This window comes from Leptidea sinapis, chromosome 7 (assembly GCF_905404315.1).
Source record: "Leptidea sinapis chromosome 7, ilLepSina1.1, whole genome shotgun sequence".
In the NCBI taxonomy this organism is placed as follows: Eukaryota; Metazoa; Arthropoda; class Insecta; order Lepidoptera; family Pieridae; genus Leptidea; species Leptidea sinapis.
Genome location: NC_066271.1, coordinates 4,161,289 through 4,187,048, shown reverse-complemented (window position 1 = coordinate 4,187,048; position 25,760 = coordinate 4,161,289). Strand labels below are relative to the sequence as shown.

The following is a 25,760-nucleotide window of genomic DNA, read 5'->3' as shown; positions in this document are numbered from 1 at the left end:
ATTGCATCACAGGTAGTACTCCAAAGAGTCATTCCTGTTGCTGAATTCCAACTTCGCACGACACGCCACAAATTAGGATAACATCTCCACCATCCGCATGTGTGGCATTCACTCTTCAAAAATGTTTATTCTACGTTCAACCATACTGTGGAATGGGTGTCCTCGAGCGGTGTTTGCAGAACGATACGACATGGATACATTAAAAAAACCGCGTACACTTCTCTTAATGACAACGGCAGGAGAATGTAGGCGGCAATGATCACTTAACATCAGGTGACCCGTGGGCTCGTTTTTCCTCATCTTGCATAAAAAAACCTATATCCTTTTCTGTACCCCTAAAAACGTGTTTACAAAATTTCATAATAATAAGTTGTTAGTTACGCTTACACGCCTTAACTTAATCTCCGGGTCAAATGTCATTAGGTACGTCAAAATTCCACGCATACAAAGTAAAAACAACTAAGGCATAACTCTTCATTATTTGAAACGCAAAAGACTTTGATTTGTAATGTAAATTAATCTACGCATATAGATTCAATAGGAAATTCTAGAAGCCATTTATATTTATTTTCCCATAATTTTCCTCATTCGTAGAGATCAACTTAGATTAATGCGTAATTCGATTCTACTTTGAAATGTAGTAACGGATTTCAAAGGATGGCATATTTAATTTTAATAGTAACACTAACTTTTACCCGCAACTTGGTCTACGTTAAGCATATTTATATAGCGCTCCTTCGGGAACTCTTAAAAGTCAGATGTCACGTTGTGTGTGAAAAATGTGGAACGTCTCAATGAATATTTATTTTTTTAATGAATATAAATGCATCGGGATTACCAAATTAATTTAAAATAAATAGGAAAACCTAATAAATGATTTTTTTGATGTTGTAATGAAACGAAATAGAGAGAAAACATATAAAAGTGTAAAATAAGACGTAATATAAAAGAAGCATAGCTGAAGAATGAAAAAAATCTTTTTCCCATTTTTATAAATACTTATAAAGAAGAAAAGGTGTTTTTTCTGATAGGTACCTATACAGGAAGGTACCTTTACCTACGTACCTAATTGAATTTACGGAACCGTCGGTAGGCGAGTCCGAACGAACTTGGCCAGATTTTTATTTTTATTTTAGGTTTATTTAAATAATTCATAATAATAATTTCAATTTAATAGTTCACAATCAGCATAAATATTTCATTAGTTTACGTATTGCATTAAGAATATTACCAGTTGGAGGCTCTTTTGCACAGGATGCCGGCGAGATTATGGGTACAACAACCGCGCCTATTTCTGCCTTTACATTATTACACATTAATGTGTTTCGGTCTGAATGGCACCGTAACTAGTGAAATTACTGTGCAAATGACACTTAACATTGCCACTCAGAATTTTTGAGTTTTTCAAGAATCCCGAGTGGCATTGTAATGGGAAGAGCGTATCAATTACCATCAGCTGAACGTCCTGCTCATCTCGTGCCTTACTGTCATAAAAAAAGAATGAACGAAAAACGTCAATCGAAACAGACGTTCGGTCATAAAATGTAGTACTATGTCGGAAACTCAGACGTATATTCTTATCGAAGATCAATTAAACCGTGGCCGAGTAGTACACACGCAAACACACTACTACGAATAAATTCAGTCATGATTCTATATATAAACCTACCGCAGTTTTTCTCTGTTCAACATTTCCTTATTTCTGATTGTGATGTAAGTGTGCTTTTATCAGTCATCCCGAATATATTCTGTGGATTTTTAATTACAAGTAAGTGATGCTATTATTTTAGTCGTAAGATATGATTTGCTATAATAATTTGTGTCTTTTCTAATAAGTCAGTAATATTAATAAATATATCTATCTCACTATCTCAGTTTTTCTCTGTTATTCATTTATTTACCGGTGATTGTGATTCAAGTGTGCTTCTATCATTCATCCCGAATTTGTTGTATGGATTGCTAATTACAAAGTTAAAGTTTTCATTTGCATAAACATGTTAGATTGATGTTACATAAATATTATAAAGTACAATATGTTTGTCACATTTATGACGTGCAAATTTTACAAAATACATTTCTAAATCATTAGTTACAATAATATTACAAGTAAGTGATGTTATTGTTTTAGTCGTAAGATATGATTTACTATAATAATTTGTTTCTCTTCTACTAAGTCATCTATATTAATAAATAAAACTATCGCAGTTTTTTTCTGCTATTGATTTAAAATAATTAATTCTGATTGTGATTGCGATGCAACTGTATTTCTATCGATCATGTCGATAGACATTTTAGTATATCAATTTGATTTATTTGTTTTTTTTCTTACGAAGTTTCACAACTATAATTCTGTTATTCGTTTCCTTTTTTTTTATGAAAATAAAGGTCGAGACGAGCAGGAAATTCAGCTGATGGTTATTGAGACGCCCTGCTCATTACAATGTAGTGCCGCTCAGAATTTTTGGTTATTTCAAGAATTCTATACAAATGCGCTCGTCACCTTAAGACATAAGATGTCAAGTTTCATTTGGCCAGTAATTTTACTAGCCACAGCGCTTTCTTCTTTCTTCTTTCCTTCTCCTGTTTGTGAAGCAATTGTTTTTGTTAGTGAAATCTTTCTCGAAATTGAATCTTAGAATGAATTGAATTGAATGAATGAAAATATTTTCTAGGGACATCGTAGGACATTTAAACATAATTTATAAAGTCATCAAAACTATTCTGTTGTTCATTTCCATTTATCTGATTCATATAGCGAAGAGGCTCGACCAAATATCTCAAGAGGCTCTCGATATACAGCTGGATGGTCCGGGCATAGCCTACGGTCGCCAGATAGATTTATTACACTGTGAAAACAGTGACAGCTGTGAAAACATCGAAAAAAATTGAAGTTGACAGTTAGCCGGTACTTTGAGCAATGGACGCACACTAACACAATGTGACACACAAGTCGGGAGTGTAAGACGTAGCTTGTCACGCACACTAAAGTAATAAGCCTCACCTGTTTTCATTGGTTATCTAACAGCAACAGGCTCCATCTAGACGTATAAATTATCTAAGCATATATTATAGAAAATGAAATTGAGCAGTTCACATGTGATGTGCAAATATGCTATTGCTATCAATATTATACAGGCGCTAAATATATTTCTTTATTGCAAGGTCTCAACCTAGGTACTCCCCAAATTTCTTGATCCAGAACGAACCCTTTGATTATAATTTATTTAAAAATAATAAAATAAGCTACCCTTTATTTTAACTACTACCTTAATTTTTCTTATTAATAAAACTTTAATTAACTTAACTAGTAATATGTCTCATCGCGGCCATCTTGGTTTTAATGTATTACAACTGTTGATATTATCGGCAATTCTTATAACCTATCAAAACCTTAATAGATTCAAACCCCTCTAATAGACTGACCTTTGGGTACAGATTCCTAAAAATGATTTACACTGAAATGAAATGATTTTTTTTAATTAATTTATGCAAACTTATTAAAAGATTTGTAATTAGTCAGAACACAAAGTAAACTACGTAAGCGACGTAAAATATATACCAATATTATAGATAATAATAATTTTAAATAACATTAATTTTAATATTCCGCATCGTGCGGAATTTCCTCATTCTGTCGCCCTAATCACCGGCGGAATTGTCGTGGACCAACGCCGGCTGGACTCTATGTTTTATATTTATTTGTAATATTGTTTTTTTTATAAATATATTATCTATATATAATATATATTTAGAAAATAAGATAAATATAAAAATGAATAGAAATAAAAATAATAATATTGACACACTTTTACTCAAATTATTTTGCCCCAAACTTGGCATAGCTTGTACTATGGGTGCAAGACAACTATATATTTAATACAATATACTTACTTAAACATACATAAATACATATGAACATCCATGACTCGGAAACAAACATTTCTATTTATCATAGAAATGTTTGCACCTACCGGGATTCGAACCTCTAGCTCAGTAGGCAGAGTCACTAACCACCGGGCCACTATAATCATAAGTTATTTAAAATACGTTAGTAGTAAGACCCACGGACAAGCAAGACCCATGGGGTCACAGAGAGTTGTGAATCGCAATAAACAAGAGACTGTACGTCAAACCTCTTCATCTTCAATATAATCCCTTGCCTTTAAAACAGTTTTTATTGCCTTGCTATTTCTATTTTGTTTTATGAAAATAAGGGACGAGCAGGACGTTCAGCTGATGGAAATTGATACGCCTTGCCCATTACAATGCAGTGCCACTTCTTGAAAAACCCAAAAATTCTGGGCGGTACTACAATTGCACTCGTCACCTTGAGACATAAGCATATGTTAAGTCTCGTTTGCCCAGTAATTTCAGACCGCGCCTTTCAGACCGACACACAGTTAGCTTACACATTACTGCTTCACGGTAGAAATAGGCACCGTTGTGGTACCCATAAACTACCCGGCATCCTGTGCAAAGGAGCCTCCCACTGGTCTTAAACTGGATACGGAAATTTTATATACATATACATATTAATGCCATTAATATACATATAAAAAGGACTCCGTAATAGATTCCATATGTTTTGTTATCGATTGCTGAACACTGACCTAAGTGAATTAAACAATGCTTATCAAAGTTTTGCAAGAACACGTGGATTTCAATACGGAACGAACTTGTCACGTTTCCTGTCGTTACGTAATCGTAATATATATAATATACGTGACACGTTGTTTGTCCGCGATGGACTCCTTAACTAATGAACGGATTTTAATGGGGATTACTTCGTGGAGTGCAGTTTGGTCCACCTTGAGAGATGGGATAGTTTTTATTTCGATTTGGGACCCGTAATTATTTTTACTTGCAGCATTTGTTTTGTATGGACATATATTCTATGAGAGAATTTAGTGACGCACGGTTTGACAGTTCCACTGTGAAACAATTTCATTTGGCAATAGGGAGCATTTTTTACGAAATAATTCTTTTGATGTTTTGAAATATTATTGGCAAATTCCTATAAAACAGTATTTTTTTTATATTCTACAGAACAACGTCTGTCGAGTCAGCTAGTACATTATAAGTTTTAGCTCTGTTCATACTTATTATTGCATCTGTGTTTACTGGAAGTAAGGATGAACTACGTACCTGGATGTGACAAGCGAATAATAACACGCTTACGTTACGCTTAAAAAGAACAAAGACAATATTATAGCATGTCTTTATCAAAGTTTCTGTTTTGTTAGGTGGGGCGCAATTAAAATTGAAACGTATTTTTTTTAATTTATGTGGCTAAGTATTTAATTTTATTTATTATATACAGACACTTTATCACATAATATTACATCATATTTGGTCCCTACACTTGGCCTGTAGGCAACCAATTTACATTCTATGGTTAACAATATGAACCGAAAGGTCAAAAAGTGCACTCTGTATCAGATCAATCATGTTAAAGTAACAAGTATTAACATTAATCAATCATGTTTCAAAGTATTAACATTATATGAATGCTAACCTATCAATTTAAGAATAGCTTCCATGTCTGCATAAGTGAGTGTGTGTAACCATCTCTGTATTTTAAATTTGACCTGATGGACCGAGCAATTTTTAATAGAACATTTTAAATTTACCTTGTTGTATATATATGTATGAAAGAATGGGCTAAATCTACTTGCAAATGTTGTATTTATTGTTGGTGTTGGAATCTTGTACGAACGGCTATCTAGTAGGTTTTTATAATTAAGCAAATTCAAGACCTCTTTATGCGTGCTTGTCATAACACGCAAGATAAATATACCTCGGACAGAAAGAAGTTCTTTAATAGTCAGAAAGTCTTTATATAGTTTATGTGCTATTGAGTGTTTGTGGTAATTGAGTGTCGCATAAAACTCATCTTAAAAAACAAAATGAAGCCGTATTGAACGGAAATTAGAAAACATATCCTTGCATACGTGAATACTCCTTGATTTGTAAATGAATTTATAGAAGTAGCACATTCATACATGAAAAAAGTTCCAAAAGATTAGAAATAATGTGTTATAATGTTAATTATTATTATCATAATCAGTATATTATTTAACCAAATCAGTAGTAAGGTACAATTAACATTCTCGGATAAAAGCCAAACTAGTCCAACATGTTCTACAACTTTTGGATTTGTCCGGATTGAATGCCCCTTTCGGGTATAAACACATGACAAATCCAGTTGATACTTCATCGTAGACTGGAAGGATCAATGAAGTATGTATATTTGTCGGATTTTTAAAGGGTTTCGCTCTTTTCTCCGGTATATCAAGCGAGAGGTAATATTTTCACACTCGGTAGGCTAATTAGAAAAGTGTATTTTTCTCGTAAGAATGTTTAATAAATAAATTCCGATCAGATAAAGAATTTCAGAATACTATTTTAAGGTCATTCAATCACGGGTTTCAGATAAGATTTTACCAGTGTACCACAACGGCGCCTATTTCCGCCGTGAAGCAGTAATGTGTAATCATTATTGTGTTTCGATCTGAAGGGCGCCGTAGCTAGTGAAATTACTGGGCAAATGACTTAACATCTTATGTCTCAAGGAGACGAGCGCAATTGTACGGCAGGGCGTATCAATTACCATCAACTCAACGTCCTGCTCATCTCGCCCTTTATTGTCATGAAGAAAAATAGACTGTTAACAATGACAGGCGGGTAACAGAGTTATGATGCAGGATAAAAGTTATTTTTGTCATATGAAACCATAAAAATAATTATCGGGTTAAAAATAAATTAAGTTTTATAGCTGTTAACACGCTTCTTCTTCCCAACGTTTCATTTATCGCCCTGTACGGATTATAAACATTACAAATAATGCCCCACGCTAACATTATAATGACGTAATAACTTGCGAAGTACCTAAGAAGCGAACACTGAAGCATAAGTCAACGTGCAAGTTACATGAAAGTATCGCCGTTTTCTCATTCTTGGATTGTTACCACGCCAGTGTAGCGATACATAACTTTAACTTCCGAAGCACACGCTCTGAAATATTTATTCCTGAAACGTAAAGATCGGGAGGCTGTGGGTGGAGGGTTTATCCCGCGGTTTCCATCCCAACGTGTTTTACTTCGAGAATGGGAAGTCTCCGCCGTCGGGTCGATAACGACATAGACGATGTGGCTCACAGAAATCTTACTCATTAACTCGATATTTACTTCGATATATTATAATAATTATATTATAAAAAAGCCAGATAAAAATCTCATATAATTATACGTCTAGATAGAGCCTCTTACTTCTAGATAACCGACAAAAACAGGCCAGGTTTATAACTTTAGTGTGCGTGACAAGCTACGTCTTACACTCACGATTTCATTGTGTTAGTGTGACGTCACTTTGTGTTACTGGCACGCAGCCTTGCCCAAAATTGTCAACCTCAATTTTCCAGACATTTTCACAGCTGCCATAGTCTATTCAGACGTAAAAATGATCTAAGATTTTTGTATTCATTTTTTCACGGGTACTATCCTTTCGTATTTTTTTTAATCAAATAATTTAGACTCGTGTCAGAGTTTGGCGAGTCAATATCTCCTGAGGATGTCTCGTGTAGAGGCGAAACATGTGTCGAATTGTTTAAAGACAAATATTGGTGGAATTAACACTAAAGAAAACTCAAAACATTTAGATAATTATGGATTTCCTCAAAGTAACGCTTACTTCAATAAAAATCAAATAATTGACTTATGAAAAAGAGCTTCTACAAAATTGAGGATTGTTTTAATGATAAAAATATTTATACATACTAATGATAGTCTTCTTATTTATATTTTATATTTGTAAAGTATTTTTTTTAAAGTATGACGTGCAAAAATAATTTCTTTTAAATCTACGTTAGTAAAAAGTTTTGATTTGAATTAATACTGCCTGAAAGGAAAGATAGAGACGAAACAATATTAAAACAAGGTTAAGGTTGTAAGTTTTTGATATTTGCTTCATCATGACTTTCTTAAATTATAATTTACTGTGCTGATAACTGCGACATCGTCTGCGAATACACACAACACTGATCACGCAGTGCTTATAAAAATCGTTGTATCAACATCAATGAACAATATCGCAATAATTTTTAAATAAGGTATAAGTGTCTAAGGCTTAAAAACGTAGAAGATTTCATGTCATAATTTAAATACCTTGTCACTCTTGAGTTGATGAGTGTTGAGTTTCTTACTTACTTTACTTTCTCATTAGCTCAACCCTTTACGAAGTAGCAGTAGATTCAATAAGAAAAAAATATTTTTGACATTCATATGTATCATTTCCGTGACTTACATGAATAAAATGATTTAGATTTGATTTGACTTATCATGGGGCATGTCAGCGTGGAGAAAGACGTATCTCAGAGAGTAAATGACGGCTTGCAAAAGTGGCAGTCGTATACCGGAATGGTGTGTGACACGCGCTTGGTCGGCACAGAAGGAAATGTCTACAAAATGACGGTTAGACTGGCAATCCTTTACGGAACAGAGTGCTGGCCAGTTAAAGAAACCCATGTGCACAAGATTGACATGGCCAAAATGAAAATGCTAAGTTCAGGAGGGGTTAAAAACTTGATAAAGTACGCAACCCTATAGCCGTCTGAAGTGGTAAGGTCACATAATGAGACATGAAGACTATGTAGTGAAGACAGTCCTAAACTTGTCTGAGAAAAAGAAAGGATGTCCTACATACACATATATGACCAGCCACATTGATAAACAAAATCTCCCCTGACAACCCTAAACAGAATGTTATGGGTTGTGAGGGGAGATTCGGAGAGCCGACCCAACCTAAAGTGGGAGATAGAACGGAGTAAAGAAGAAAAAGAATCAAATTTCAAGGTTCTTATGAAAATGGCACCACCAAACTGCTCCTTTGATAAAGTCGAACACATCCTATATTTGCTCTTGACTCTCGACTACAAGGGAACGACATATATAAAGTTTTTGTGGTTAAGCTTACTATAACATAAATTATTTTCTTAATTATTATTAAAAATGGAGCGAAGGTACTCAGGCTATTTAATTATAATCCACCCATTCAAAATAGTATGCTTCATACCTGAGAAAAACGTGCGGTTATTGACTTTCAAAAAGTGATTTTATTTTCTTTTTTGAATAAAAATATTTGAATTTAAATACCCTCTTTAGGTGTAAATTACTGTATTGGCGATATACAGCCTCTGTTGTTGTAGCGAACATAATCTGTGACGGTTCCCCGACCTCCCGTGGGGGGTGAGGTTCCCCACCGTTCGATTGTCTGCGGAGGCTGCCCCGCCGGTGCCATCTGATGTGCCGAGAGCACTCCAGATCTGCATAGATCGTTGCCTTCGTTTTTTCCTATCGGAAAATCAATACTTATATACAAATGAAAAGAGACACTCCTTAATGGCTTCGGAAGCTTTACAGATACATCTTTTTATAACTGTCATCTACGAGGTCATATCTTGATATATTATTTATTGGATTTAACGTTTGACTGTTATTTTCTGTTATTTATGTAGATGTACATACACAAGTAAATTGAAAACAGTTGTGAAATGGAACTCCGGTACATAATGTGAAATGACTCATCCCAAAACAATTTGGAGCTTTCCATCGCTGTTTTCCTCAAGGGGAAAGAGCCTCAAACACCGAGCAATAAAGCCTTCGGATCCGGCAAAACAAATACAACGAACATTCCAATGCTAGATATCATTCGCCCCGCCCACACAGTCGGCATGACGACTGTAAGCGCTCCCATTGGTCGCCGCGAAGCCTTCTCCATTTCGAATTGGTTATTTTTTCTACAATTGAAATTGGAACTGTACGTTTGTTCTGTACAATTGTTGTGCGCATGCGTGACCGGGAGGTGGCTACGTCACGTAGACGTATCTACGACTACGTTTGCAGCTACGAATGTTTTATTGGATTTTCTCTCTGCGTTCCTATTCGTATTTCCACATTCGAATGTGGATTTGTGGTTCTTTTGTTTAGTCGGCGCAGTCGCGTTACAGAGTAGAACCTTCTCGAGGTGGCTTCAAGTACATAATGGATATTTACTCGATATTTCATGCTGTATTTGTTAAACTGAGAGATTTTTTGTTAAATCTCAGATCATTTGTACATCTAGATAGAGCCTCTTGCTGCTAGACTACCGATGATAACAGGCCTGGTTTATTACTTTAGGGTGCGTGCCAAGCTACGTCCTACACTCGCGATTTATATGTCACTTTTTATTAGTATACGTGAATTGCTTAAAATAAAGGTTTACTGACAACCCTGTTTTTTCGACGTTTTCGCAGCTGTCACTATCAAGACTTATCAATGATCTAAGTACCAAGTCTTGCTTTAAAAACTGTCACAAAGAAACAATAAAAAATTCTATTGCAAATAACATTTATTACTTTTACAGTGTGTTAGTTTAATACATACATATATAACAATTTAAAATATAAAAAGCCTCTTCGATGTGGTCTCCATTATCAATAGAAACACGCACTCTTTCCATGGGATAATTCTTCACTGTCAATCGTATGGATTGTCTTAGGGACTCCATATTATTGCATTTAGAGCAAGCCGTACTCTCTAAAAAGGACCAGAAATCATAATCTAGCGGATTAAGATTGGGACTAGACGATGCCTGTCTTCAGCTCTGATGAAGTCCGAAACGATCGTTTCCAACTAAGACTGTGTAGACCGAGCTATATGACCCGGCGCTAAGTCTACCTGGTAGGATCATTCTTGGTTATTGAACATGGTGTTGTTAAGGGCTACACTACCTTCTCAAGATTGGTTTTGATGACTTTTTCACTAAAGTATGGCTGTCACTGCTCCATAGCTAATACCCCACCAAACCATAACTGAAGTCGGATAGTGCCCACATTGCACTCTGTCGACTAATTGGGAAGCTTCCTTAGCGCATTGAGCATAAATACTGTCATTTTGTTTGTTAAAATTGGGCTAAATCACCTTTTCGCTCTTAATAGTGATTTTCATTATTACAACATATTCTTGTAACTAATTGTAGTAGGCTTCATAAGATACATAATAGCTTTAAGGATAAATGTATACGCTTTCATAATAAGGTCCCAGCCATAGTTCAGGCATTTTCTATAAATAAGTTTAAATTTTTTATTAAAAGGTGGCTCTGTCGTTAATTTTACTACTCCACCGACAGTCTGCGACTAGATACTGATTATTTTATAGTAATAGCACTGACAGTACAATATTGTATATTTGATCAAAAAGAGTGCAAAAAAAAATGAATGCTGGGAGAGTTTCTTGCGCCGCTTCGTCTCACTCAGAGCGCCATTTGTTTCCGAAGCGGTAGTAGTGTCTAGTATATTAGAAATGACATCAAAAATAATTCTAAAGGAAACAATTTTGTCAAAAGAAATGCCTTTAATGCCTTTTATCTTCTGAAGCCCAACAATACGCATGCAATCGATGAGCTACTGCAACAAAACGTAGCCGACTGCATTCATAGCCTAGGGAACAATTTCATTTGCGACTCGACGAGGAAGCGTTGTAATTACAACAACAATCGATAGAGGCGCCACCGTATGCTGCACGTTTAATCTCGCCAGAATCAAAGGACCGTCGCCTCACTCCCACCTCAGCACACTGGATACCTCCAAACCGCTGCCACTGAAAGTTACGCCTTGTAAACAATCCATTGCTTACAGAAACGTACAATTTCATTAAGCGCTCGTGCAGCCAGCCATGTAATCGATGCAACGGCGAGCGATTGTTTTATCGCATCGGGTGGTAAATACTTTGTCTCCAAGCCTATATCTGCGGCGGTATGTTTAGGCGTCCTGTGAGCAGATAGTTACATTTCCAGTCTGCTTATGTATAACTATTCAGGGAGTTTTATTAAAGCTTAACATTGTTTGCTAGTTGAAGCTTTTGTCCGTCGACAGTTTTCAATATTGTTTCACAAATATTACGGAGTCCTTAATTGGATTCCTGATTGCCGCTTTCAGTGACTCCATTATATCTCCGGCGCCTTTTTCTACCGTGAAGCAGTAATATGTAAGCATTATTGTGTTTCGGTCTGAATGGCGTCGTAGCTAGTGAAATTAATGGGTAAATGAGATGCAACATACAAATAATAAAATATTTTCTCTTTAGTTCAGATAAGATAGGTATCGTATGATAATTATTCATACATTGCGTTACATTTGAGTTAGTGACTAAACAAATCATGAAAGTACAAAATTATCATAACATACACCTCGTTAGACATACCAATGAAGAGCGTTATATTTATGGGAACAAACATAGACTTGTTATGCCTACTATTCGGTTATGTCGAGCTAGTCTAGTAGTCGAAATATTATTACGTTAATTTACGTTATGATTCCAGAAAACTTACAAAAGAAGTGTGTTCGAAATTTAAAATAATTATTAAAAAAGGACTTTTTTAATGATACTACAGATTGGAAATAGAGCGACCGCCCTCAGGCTATAAAATAATAAATTGAATTAAACGATATAACATTCTAACTATATTTTTTTGAAAAATAGAAGCCCGCTGAATTTCTGGCGTCCGTTCTTCTCAGGTCTGAAGCATACTTTTTCAAAGTAGTTTTTAACGTTGAATTAGTGATGTTAAATCCTACCCTGAATATTTGATAGTAATAATGCTTAACAATTTGCTTTGTTTTTAAAGTGATAACCCTCACTTCTAGGATAAAAACACAAATTAAATTTGAAAACAAAATTTTATGAACTATGCGGGGCTCTCCCACTCGAACGGTTAGGTTAGTTGGGAGAGTACTGGCACGGAACGCCAGAGGTCGTGGGTTCGAGCCCCGCATCGTTCATAAAAAAATTCTTGTCAAATTATATTTGATAGTAATAATTCTATTAACATTGTGTGAGCTTGATCGTCTGTTATGACATTAAATGAGATGTTAATCACATTCACATTGCCTTATTCCAAATTTGGATGTTAAACGCATTCCACACAAATGCCAATGAAAATTAATTGAACAGGCTCGAACGTCATGTAATAATGGCTGATTTGATGCTTAAATTACAGTTGCTAGCGTCCAATCAAGTATGTGAATTAAACCATGAATATTGATCGAAAATACATTGTGTTTACTAGTTATGTATTTGTAAGTGAAAACTTCTATTCGACAGTTAAAAGACACAATTTTAAGTTTTATTTACATATTATATTGTAATTGAAATGATTTGTAAAACGATGAAAATGTAAATCTTGATTTAAAAGAGTGGCAATGAGTTTCTTGCTACTTCTTCTCATTAGCCTCAACCTTTACGAAGTAGCAGAGAATTAATAAGATTTTTTTTTGACATTCATACGTGTCATTTTCGTGACATACCTACATGAATAAAGTGATTTTGATTTAACGTGGTACAAAATGACATAAGAAGCATTATACATTGTTTTGGTACTCGTACCAGGCGATCACAATTGAAGAAGAGATTGTCTTATGTATGACGCGACTGTACCTATATTCTAACGTCATGCGTACGAGGAATTACAACATAGACACCAGGAGAACATAAATATGGTAGCGGTGATAGTAATGTCTTTCATAGCGGTATCGGCACAGCGGTGTATCATCCTAGTAACACATACTAGGACTTCATATGCAGTTTTGAGGTTCATGCACAATGCAGGTTTCAATTCTGACATGTGTTCTTTGTACGCACGCAATATTTTTTTTTCATTGAATTTTGCGTTATTTTGCGGAAATCCATGATTATTTAAATTTTTTGAGTAATCTTGAGTGTAAATACCCCTAATATTGGTGATCAATGAATTCGCGTATATACGAGGCATCCTCAGCAGATCCTGACTCACCAAATTCTGCCACGAGATTCACTCTCGTGTGTCTTACTCTTACTTATTTACACTCAAGATAACATACAAAATATCGATAGTCATGTATTCGTAGTTCATCATATCAGCGTTGTATTCAAGGAAAATTCTTCCATATACAATTGAACTATGGAACGATCGTACCTACTTTCCAAAAAAGGTGATGGTCCCCCTCTTCCATGTATACTTATGTACGTACACCAAAGTTATACTTCTTTGGCGTAAAAAAACAAAAATCCATCCAGTTAACAAATGTAACAGTTATCCAATTTCATGGCCTAAAACCCGCATTATAATAAATAATTAGGTTATATAAAATTCAGTTATTCCTACCGCCGATTTTCACCTTCACACGACACAAAATAGATTATCAAATTCAAATTCAAATTTTCCACGTATAACAAAGCTATGGAATGAGCTTCCTTGTGGAATGTTTTCAAGACGATACATGGTTACTTTAAAAAAAAATGCGTTCTTCACTTTATACCTTCTTTAAAGGCTGGCAACGCTCCTGTGATTCCTCTGGTGTTGTTCCGAATGTGGGCTGCGGTGATCACTTAACATCTGCTCCGTTTGTGCTCCTGTTCCATAAAAAATATTATTTAATCCACTTAAAAATAGATAGATATAATATTTAAATGTGTTTGTTTCCGTTTATCAATAATATACTGCATACTGAATAATAGAGTAATTAAAATATATTAGTATGTGATGTTGAAGAAAAGAAATTTTAATTATAGATAATTTAAGCAAAACCTATTTATCGGTCTTGCAACACTGCTAGCATAGGAGGCAAGTGTGAGTGGTAATGGCGCAAAATAGTGACGCAGTATTATTGCAGTGGGTGGCGTACCCCCCTCCTACCTTGGAGCCCCCCCTCCATTACCCCCAAGAGGGACTGAAAAGGACCACGAGAAAAATAAGATCCGTATTCCGTCCTGCTTATTCTTATGAAACCTTTTTGCACACTTTTCTTTCGAACGAGACGTTTGTGTGTGTGAGTAAATAATATTTCAGGCGAATAGAAATGAGCCTTCTGTGTTTGTGTGACCGAATATTAATTTCGTAACTTCTTTTTTTCATTTTAACTTTTATCATCTCTTTTTCCTTCGCAATGCAAACAAAATTTTTTATATTACTCCCGAGATGGTGACTGATAAATTGTACAACAATTATGCAATAAATTTAAAAGTAGGAGTGACATTGTAGCTTTTAATGATTTGTGAAATTAATTTATCTATTTATATCTGATTTTAGGGTTCCATAGCCATAAAAAAGCGGAACCCTTACAGATTCGTCATGCCTGTTTACCTGTCTGTCCGTCCGTATGTCATAGCCACTTTTTTTCGAAACTATAAGAACCATACTGTTGGAGCTTGGTAAGTAGATGTATTCTGTGAACCGCATTAAGATTTTCACACAAAAATAGAAAAAAAATCAATCAATTTTAGGGGATAGTAATAAATAATATAATAATAATACAATAATGAATCAATACTTAGAACTGAAACTCAATTTCTTTTTCATCAAACTCATTAATACGTCTTAAACTTGTTTTTTGTTATTTGGTTGAGTTCCTGTGACAGTTCTCATCATGCTCGCTTAAATGTCACTGCTTGTGGCGGCGACGTGGGACGGGACGTTCCCTTCCCTAAAATGAGGGAGGCGATGGCTGGCCCATGCGTCATGCTCGTAAACGGGCGCTACTTGCGGTGGCAGGATGATCCTGTAGCCGGAAACTCTACCTCATGGTTTTAAAATTAAAAATTATATTTTTTATAATTTCTAATAAAATGGTCGCTAAATATCTTTATTTATTTACGGTGTGTGTGGATCGATATTTGATACATCTACTGTACCATGGCCTAGTATTTTTGTTGATACAGTAGGAGTCGGCCGTGAATGTACCTACTCAATAGCTCTTGTTTTTACGAATTAATTTACGTTTTTTTTTTTGAGTATTTGTAGTTTGAGTATTATTGCTGCATCACTTTACATATATTGTAACTGAAATGATTTGTGAGTGAGTGATTGTCACAAAGAGTTTCTTGCCACTTCTTCTTATTAAAGCTCAACCCTCAAAGGAGGCGGATATAAAAAGAAAAGTCATTTCCTTGACCTGCCTGAATAAGGATTGATGATTTTGATTTGATTATCCTAAAGGATTGAGCTTTTGATCACTGTTAGTAAAAATATAATATTAAGCAGAATTGTCAAATTTTCGTAAGTTGGTCACTAAAGCCTTCCACTCCTTTTGGTCCTGGGCCTTCCTTATTGCGGTAGTAAGTGGTGAGTGTCTTGATCTGGTCTGACCATCTTCTAGGTGATCGTCCGCGTGGTCTTTTGCCCTCCGTCCCTCCTAAGACTATCAGTTGGTCTATATTACTGAGAAGGCGTCAGGCTTCTTCTTCTTCGCGTGCCTCTCCGACTAGCGAAGGTTGGCGGTCAGCTTGGTAGTTTTAATTGTTTGTCCTTCGCGAGGCGAAATAGTTCTGCTGCACTCGCAATGCCAGTCTACTCTCGGATGTTGCGCAGCCAAGACCTACGCCTCTTCTTCCGGCAACTTTTCCCATCAAGATGAGTTGTAGGAGTTTGTACCTCTCGTGCCTAAGCACGTGCCCCAAAATTGCGACTTTCCTCATCTTGATACGCATTAGTTCGCGTTTTTGATTGACGCAGCGCAGAACTTCCACATTTGTGACCTTGTGGGTCCAACTTATGGCCAACATACGGCGTCGCGCAATGTAGCCAAAATACATCAGGATCTTTTGATAGCTTTGTGGACAATCTGCTCCAGGATATACTTGTTTGTTCTCTTGTCCATCCACGGTGTGCGAAGCATCCTTCTCCAACACCACATCTCAAACGCGTCAATCCTTTTCCTCTTTTCCCGCTCGGATCGTCCACGTTTCAGATCCATAGAGAAAGGTTGAGAAGACTAAAGTATTCACGGGTCTTTTGGTTGTAATAGAGATCTTCTTGCTTTGCCAAATTTTCGATCAATTTACTCATCACGCCTTTGACTATTTGAATTCGTCTTCTGATTATCGAGTTCACTCCATCCTTTGTCTGAAAGTAAAGATCCGAGGTACACTTATAATGCCTCCTACTCGACTCAATCGAGTTAGTAGGTCTTTTGTGGGGCGTTGTATATGCTTTTGTACAAGCTTCCAGATAATGTTCAAAACAAATGTATTACGAAATCCCAAAGGTTGCTATCACATAAATGACTTTCTTAATGATACAACTAATTGGGAATTGAGCGATCGCCCACAGGCTATTAAATAATAAATTTTATTGTGCTTTAACATTGTAACAATTACTATAAAAAAAGCCCGTTGAGTTTTTTGCGCCCGTTCTTCTCAGGTCTGAGGCATACCTTTTGAAATGTCTAAATCTAGTTAGAGCGCAGCGTAGACTAATTCTTAACCTAAGGTTAATGTTAAATAGCTAAATAACGACTTCTCAAAAGTTTCAAATAAATATTAGATATTAACATGATATTTCAATTTTTAACTTTAACTATGCCTAGGGATACGATGGTGCAACACATTCCGCAATCTATGTTAAAGTCGGCCTTAGGAGTTTTATATGTCAATCGTGGTTGACTGTTGCCAACTTGGCAATCAAACCCGGCTACAGTAACAATACAATTAGATTCGCTTTCCTTTTCTATCTCGCTCTATCATCGTTAGGACTTTATTCTCTCTCACACCCTTTGTCTAAACGATAATATATTGTAAGTCTATGAATGAGAGAGTTCATAGATTTTTCAAATAATATTTATAAACCGGGTATTAAACCCACTACACGAGAAAAAAATATGAAAAATAGCTTGAACATACCGATCGAAAAGCCTCATCATCAGGGGCGTGCATTCCATATATGCATTGGCATATATATATATTGGATAGTCATAGCCTACCTAGGTACCTACCATATTTAGAGTCTAAATAATATACCTACACTAGATTCCAAGTTAATTCAGATAAATTTAGTTCTTTTATTCTATAATCGAACTTCTATTGAACACCCAACCAGTAAGTTTTTCGTTAAGCGATATACTAAATACCTATAGTAGGCAGTTCCGATAATGCCTACCGCGCTGGAAAACCAATGCACGCCCCTGCTCATCATAAGGCTTATATTCTGCTGCATAACATCAGAAATAAAACGAACACCATGAATTTTAACATATAATGTAACATTTTGATCAGAAAAATAGAAAGCTGAAATTGCCGTAAGTACATACAACTGACACTATCATGTTCGATTCCCGGTTCAATCAGGCAATCATTTTAAAATCTATGAATACAGTTTAAATTGTTTTTTTAATAAAATAAAGACTTCTTTCAGTAAAATATTACCTACACCTGCAATATTTATGATACTCCCCCTCCCTAAACTACTGAACCGATTTAAATCAAATTAAGCAGTGTGCAGTTTGAACTTGAGGGATAAGATAGTTTTTATTTCGATTCGTGTCCGTTAGTATGTTTAATTTCAAATTTTATTTCTCCAGGAATAATTATTATATGAGTTAAATTTTGACACGCTGTTTGTCAGTTCTCTTGTGACATTATTTCATTACAAGCACAGGGTAAAACGAAATAATTCATGCAATGATTGAACTTCTACGCAAGCTTGGCACGCACACTAAAGTAATAAACCTGGCCTGTTTTCAACGGTTGTCTAGCAGCAAGAGGCTCTATCTTGACGTACAAACGTACGTGTAAGCGGAGCGCGTAAGATTATTTTCTTAGATATTATTCTATTCATAAATGTTGACCTTTCTAATTTTAGGTTTTTTAGGAAATTATTTTGAGAAACTTCTTTAATTTCCAAATAACGGCACATAAAACCGAGTATTATTATAGATGTCTTGAGATTTCATGCACTTATAGAATACAGGAATAAGTTTCCTTTATGAAACTATGAAACAAAAGACGAAAAATTTATTTAAAAAAAACCATACCAAAATCGGTTTATTATTATTTACAGTGTGGAAGACATTTTGCTTAAAAGCGCCCTCTTTAGGAAGACTATAGAAGCTCTACTACTCTCTATCTCTCTACTCACTAGTAAAGTCCAACATTTTACATTCACTAACGATTCGGCGCAGTGGCCCAGTACTTAGTACATATAACAATTCACAGATGGCAGTGTTTCCAAAATCGAGAACGGAATTACTAATAAATAAATTTAATAATAAATATAATAACCCAATATGATACATTTCATTTAAAATTATCGAATTCGAAATATTTACTTCATGACGTACTTAAAGTGGAATAAATAGGAAGCAACAAAGACAAGTAAGTAGGTAGGTAAGAAAAAGTCCCACAACCATAATTTCCGGTGCGTTTGTTGCACAATATATATATTTTTTTAATACAGACTGTATGCATTTGATGATTCATTTATTATAACCTGCCTTAAGGTTTGAATTGTTGCGTAATCAGTAACCAAATTGGGCGCAATGCCTAAACAATTTATAACGTTTTGTTTTCTCTGTCACTCATACCAGTTTTAATACAAGTGTGATAAAGATAGCAGACGAATAAATATTTTTGGTAATAATGTGCCAGGGGCAACGCACTTACAAGCAACAGGTTGAGAGAGGATGAAAGTACAATTATTTTTTTGCAATAATTCAATTCAGCGACCGTCGATTAGGTACTGAATGCAATTATTGCATTATCACTTGAAAGATAAGAAGCTACATTTAAATAACATTTGCAAATTCAAATAATTGTTCGTGATAGTTAGGCAATTGAAATAGAATTAATAAAAATTCTTATGAAAGCGAATTTTCTGATACCTACTTAGTTACTTGCTTCACTTTCTACAAGTATACTTTATATTGGAATTTGTTGGAAATTATATTCGTATAATATTTTACCACAGAGTAGAAATACCTACCACTGGGAGGCTGCTTTGCACAGGATGCAGGCTAGATTATGGGTACCACAATGGCGCCTATTACTGCCATGAAGCTGTAATGTGTAAACATAACTGTGTTTCGGTCTGAAGGGCGCCGTAGCTAGTGAAATTACTGGGCAAATGAGACTTAACATCTTGCGTCTCAAGGTGACGAGTGCAATTATTGTAGTGCTGCTCAGAATTTTTGGTTCTTTCAAGAATCCTGAGCGGCACTGCATTGTTATGGGCAGGGCGTATCAAACACCGTCAGCTGAACGTCTTGCTCGTCTCGTGCCTTATTTTCATAAAAAAAAATAGATGCTTATCTACGTAAACAGAGATACTTCTTCCATATTATGCACGAAACTATAGTAATGAAAGGAGGGCTTATTAGAGTACGGTTGTATTTTTTTATATAAAGTGGTCAAAATGGCAAGAGGCTTAGGTGGTGGAAGTGGTTAGGCAGCCGCCCATGGACAGAACAGGTAGGAGATGACTTCCTCATTAGAAGAGGAGTCAGATAAGGTGTTTATAACCCAAACTTTTCTCAACGACCCAAGAACACGTATTCCGAAAGCTCGATAGGAATAAAATTGGTAAAAAATTACTGGTGAGGTATTACTAAACCACCTAAGATTCGCTGACAATCTAAGACTTAACTTATACATAAAACTGAAGAGGATTGACTATCAATGAAAACAGGGAAAAGAAACGTGATGAATAATTACGTCAAAGTTCCTTTAAACATAACAACGCCACTGAATTTGAATATTATGCAAGAGAATATACAAACAATATCTCCTACAGATCTCACTGCAAAAGAAATAGACAGTAGAATAAATATAGGATGGAAGAGATATTGGGCTCTAAATGATGTCATGAAAAACACGATTATGGTTTTGGTTGGTAAAGCGGATTTAGCACAGTTCAAGACAGACCTGTTTCACTGCGACCAAAGTGATCTAATGTAATAGCCACTGTTAACTTTAGCACACTGCTAAGATTGATTCTTATTATATCTTTTGCAGTGAGCTGACATATCTCAATTGGTTAAGGTCTTCCCTAAGAGATGCTACGTTTACGCATTAGAGGACCACATTTAGAAAGGATATGTAACGGAGTTTCATCTGTTATTTTACAGAATCTACGGCTTAACAGAGTCAGGTGTTTGCTTATGCAGTGCCACGTTAGGGCCCTGGTTAGAATGCGTAAGTTTAACTGTTGAAGGCTTGAATAAGGGTTTTAGAATGGATTAAAACCACAATGTTGCTCCAGAGTTATATTGATATAATAGGAGAAATATCAAAGCGCTCGAAACTTGTTAAGACAGAATAGAAAAAGGTATACTTTACATAAAACTATATGAAGAAATTAGATTAGTAACAATAAGAAAACGAACCGATATCAGAAAAATAAAATAACGAATCACACAATTAAAATGGAGATTGAGCTGGACACAATATGATAAGAAGTAAGACAGAGAAATGGACTCAAATAGTTACAAAATGATGGCCTAGATATAAAAAGAGAAATAAAAGAAGACGGCAACGAAGATGAAAAGCTGGTATTAAAAAGGTTGCAGGAGCGACTTGGATAAGGAAAGCAAGAGATAGATCTTCGTAAAGAATACTTGGGGAGGCCTACGCTGGAAAAGTAGACAATCAAGAAACCGGTGTATAACACGATTTTTTTTATGAAATAGGAGGACAAACGAGCGTACGGGTCACCTGGTGTTAAGTGATCACCGCCGCCCACACTCTCTTGCAACACCATAGGAATCACAAGAGCGTTGCTGGCCTTTAAGGAAGGTGTACGCGCTTTTTTAAAGGTACCCATGTCATATCGTCCCGGAAACACTGCACAAGGAACTCATTTCACAGCTTTGTAGTACGTGGAAGAAAGCTCCTTGAAAACCGCACAGTGGAGGACCGCCACACATCCAGATGGTGGGCATGATATCCTAACTTGTGGCGTGTTGTGCGAAGTTGGAATTCGGCGGCAGGAATCAGGTTACACAGCTCTTCGGAACACTCACCGTGATAAATGCGGTAGAAGACACACACGAAAATTATGACATTCATTTATTTATCTTAAGTATAACAGTAAAATTAAGATAAAATATAACTAATATATATAGATTGTTAATGAAGGCTTTTATTAATAATTATTATTAACAGACAGACTTGCCTTAATATTATATACAGCCTTGGTAATTTGAATAAAACCTATCCCTACATGAATTAAGTTGATTACAGAAACATAGTGCATGATAAACACTAACCTACCTCAATCATTGAAGCTGGTTGATAAACCTTACGAAATAAACAAGAATGTTGTTATCCCATGCGTTCTGCTTTCTATTCAAATACTGAGTACTTTGATAAGTTATTTTGTAATACAGTGATATGCAAGTTGTTTTCAAATGGCTCAGGCCGGTTTAACTTTTTTACTGACTTTCTCTTAGAGATTTCATCATCAAGGTTAGTTGGGAGGTCAAGTTTAATGTACCAAAGAAATATGATAGGTTGTTAAACAATTTAATGGATATTGCGCTAAAGGCTAATAACCTATGCTCTACCATAGAGCACATTTATAAAAAAACCTCTGCACAATTACTTCGTACTACCAATATTTTGATTAGTTCGCCCTAATTCAAAATTATCACTTTAACTTCACCCTTACTTTGCTCAGATTAAAAAGTGAGAGAAGGTATTCTTTTTTGAAATAATAAAACAAAATCCATAAAAAAATTATTCCTCGTGCTATTTTACGTTTGTAGAAAAAACAAAATTCTATTAAAGAAGATTATTAAATACAACCAATGAAAATATTATTATACCGAATAATCGAGTTATACAATTAGAGAGATTTTTTTTAAATTTAAAACTTGTATATTTAATAATTAATATTTTTTAATAACTAATATTAAAAATATTTAATCCTCATCCATTGGTTGTGGTTCAGCATACATTTGAGTTACTAGAGGCTTGGTAGCTGAAGTATGGTGTAAATTGTCTAGTTGACCAGCTAACGTCAGGGTGTCTAATTTTCGTGACATATTTTGAGTTTGGCGTTGAGCACTTTAAATTCGCATCAGGACACGTGACCTGATCGAAAATTCGTAAGACAGTAGTTGATTTTTTTTAATATTGACTATCTTGCAATCTGCCTTATCACTTGGCATTTGGCTAGAGGTTACACAGTTCAAATTAGTCTTGGAATGGTATTAGTCCAGTGACCAATCCATTTTTTTAATGCCAATATCTTATACAATATTGAGGTCTTCAGGGGCTTTTCTCTTTAGTCTGTTGAAACAACTTCTACTCATCAAATTGCAGGCGAGTGCGTTTGGGTGGGCTTTAATACGTTTTGCATAAGACTTGAGTTTATTAAGTATCTCCTGTTTGACCATTGGTACTTTCAGGTCGCGGTGAAGTTGGATGTTGGCGATATACCAAGATGAATTTGTTATGATCCGCAGCATTTTAGACTGAAAGCGTTGGAGTATTTCCAGGTTTGAATTTGATGCAGTTCCCCACAACTCAATTCCGTAGGACCACATAGGCTTTAAGATACTTTTATATAGGAGTAATTTATTACAGAGAGACAATTTTGAGTGCCGTGACATTAGCCAGTACATCTTTCTGAGTTGTATGCCAAGTGCTTTTCTTTTATTGAAAATATGGTTTTTCCATGTCAGTCTTCTATCCATGAGTATACCCAAATATCGCACTTCCTCGCATTGTGGTATTTCAATGTTATTCAATTTTACTGGAGGGCATGAGCCATGTCTAAGTGTGAAGGTCATATGAGCAGATTTGGACTCTTTCGCTTTTATGCGCCAGTCGCGCAGCCACACGGATATCTCATCAAGACTTCGTCGTCATTGGTCATTTTTGTGTACGATAGCACAATAATTGAACACTGTAGTTTACCACGTAAATGCTAGTACTGATAAATAAAGCAATTCGTACGAAATTATTCCCTAACCATTCCAAAATATTAAAATACTCTCAGAGAGCAACCTGTATTTTTTTAAAGATTTTTGTCTTAATAGGTAGGTATGCCAAAGAAGTATAACTTCTTGCGTGCGTACATTACATTACACCCACACTTTATTGTGTTAAATAAAATATTTATTATTGCAGTGTACGTAAGTTTGTATATTAATTTAAAAAAAAATAAATAACAAATATTAACTTCGGCCATATTGAGGGTAGGATAAAAAATAAGTGATCCAAATCTCCAAAGTCATGTCCGCATTCACATTGAGGACTATCTATTAAATGAAACCATGCAAAGTGATCCGGAGATGTAGTGTGTTCAAGGCACCTTAGATCATTTATTAACGTCTAGAACCTAGATAGACTGTGACAGTTGTGAAAACGTCTAAAAAAATTGAGGTTGAGTGCTCTACAAAATAGAGTTTAGTAAAACTCTATTTGAGCATTGCACGCACGCTACTAAGGGACATAATAATATAATTATTATAGTTAGGTACTAAATCTTTAAGTTTTCTTTCAAACTAACACACACACACACACTCACCAATACATACAATCACACACTAATACACACACACACAGCACATTAAGTATAGATTACAAATAAATCATTTCTTAGTATGTTATTTTTGTTAGTAGATTTCTTTGCCTTAGTTAATTAACTTGTTTATTATTACACCTTATTATTATGTTTTTGCCATGGAAGAGCGGCGCCTCCTACTACAGGCAACTCTTTGCTTAAAAGGAGACCCCAACACTGATTGTATTTTGTATTTTGCTGTAATAAATAAATATTTGTATATTTGTATGTATAATGTAATAAGAAATTTATTCCATAACCCATAATATAGAATCAAATGTTAGTAATTTAAAGTTCTTAAAATCTTGTGTTAATTTTATTTAAAGTGACCAGTTTAATTATTTATTCTATATAATTTTGGTTATGGACCCCATTTTTATGGCCTCCCCCAACATTTTTCCATTTTTCCATATCCTTGGCCTGATCGATCCAGTTTCTCCCCACCGACTGCACGATGTCATCTGCCCATCTCTGCTTTGGTCTACCAGTAGAAACCTAACCTACCACTACAAAGAGACATACAAATCGCAAAGTGTAAGCCGTTTCTTGTCATTCACACTGAAGTAATAAACCTGGCCTGTTTTCATCGGTTGTCTAGCAGCAAGAGTCTCTATTTACGTGTAAATTATCTTAACAAGGCTTCAAAAGGGGGCAGGCGCGACTTGGATGAGGACAGCAAGAGATAGATCTTTTTTTTATGGAATATTGGATTTTATGGAGGACAAACGAGCGTACGGGTCACCTGGTGTTAAGTGATCACTGCCGCCCACATTCTCTTGCAACACCAGAGGAATCACAAGAGCGTTGCCGGCCTTCAAGGGAGGTGTACGCGCTTTTTTTGAAGGTACCCATGTCGTATCGTCCCGGAAACACCGCACAAGGAAGCTCATTCCACAGCTTTGTAGTACGTGGAAGAAAGCTCCTTGAAAACCGCACTGTGGAGGACCGCCACACATCCAGATGGTGGGGATGATATTCTAATTTGTGGCGTGTCGTGCGAAGGTGGAATTCGGCAGCAGGAAAGATCTTTGTGGTGAACACTTAGGGAGGCCTATGCTGAAAAGCAGAAGAATCTAGAAACCGATGTCTTATATACTAAATTATTACATAAGTACTTTTATATAATCAAATTAAAATAGTAGATTTAAGATTAGTAATGTAACTGCACCTATTTATAGATTTTTAGCAAAGGCTTTTATTATTATTATTATCTTAACAAGACACATCCCTTTCAATATGATGTTAATGATTTTATCAAGTTTTATGAAAAAAAATAGGTTTTTTTTTACTACGTGCTACTTTATGCGCAGACTTTCACCTTATGAGAGGTTAATATGATTTTAATGCAACATTCATTTATGCGTAGTAAGTTATTCTGTGCCTTTAAAAGTCATTCAAATTAAATTTTT

The 25,760-nt window shown here is 35.4% G+C and overlaps 1 protein-coding gene across 1 annotated transcript in view; it reads left to right on the top strand.

Annotated features, from left to right (window-relative positions):
* The first annotated feature begins 679 nt into the window (after positions 1-679).
* The window catches only part of LOC126965398 (juvenile hormone acid O-methyltransferase), a 42,238-nt gene continuing 17,157 nt past the window's right edge, over positions 680-25,760 (top strand). Inside the window, exon 1 of the mRNA XM_050808997.1 lies at positions 680-1,768. The gene's annotated coding sequence lies outside the window, so the exon portion shown is untranslated. The remainder of the gene's footprint in view (positions 1,769-25,760) is intronic.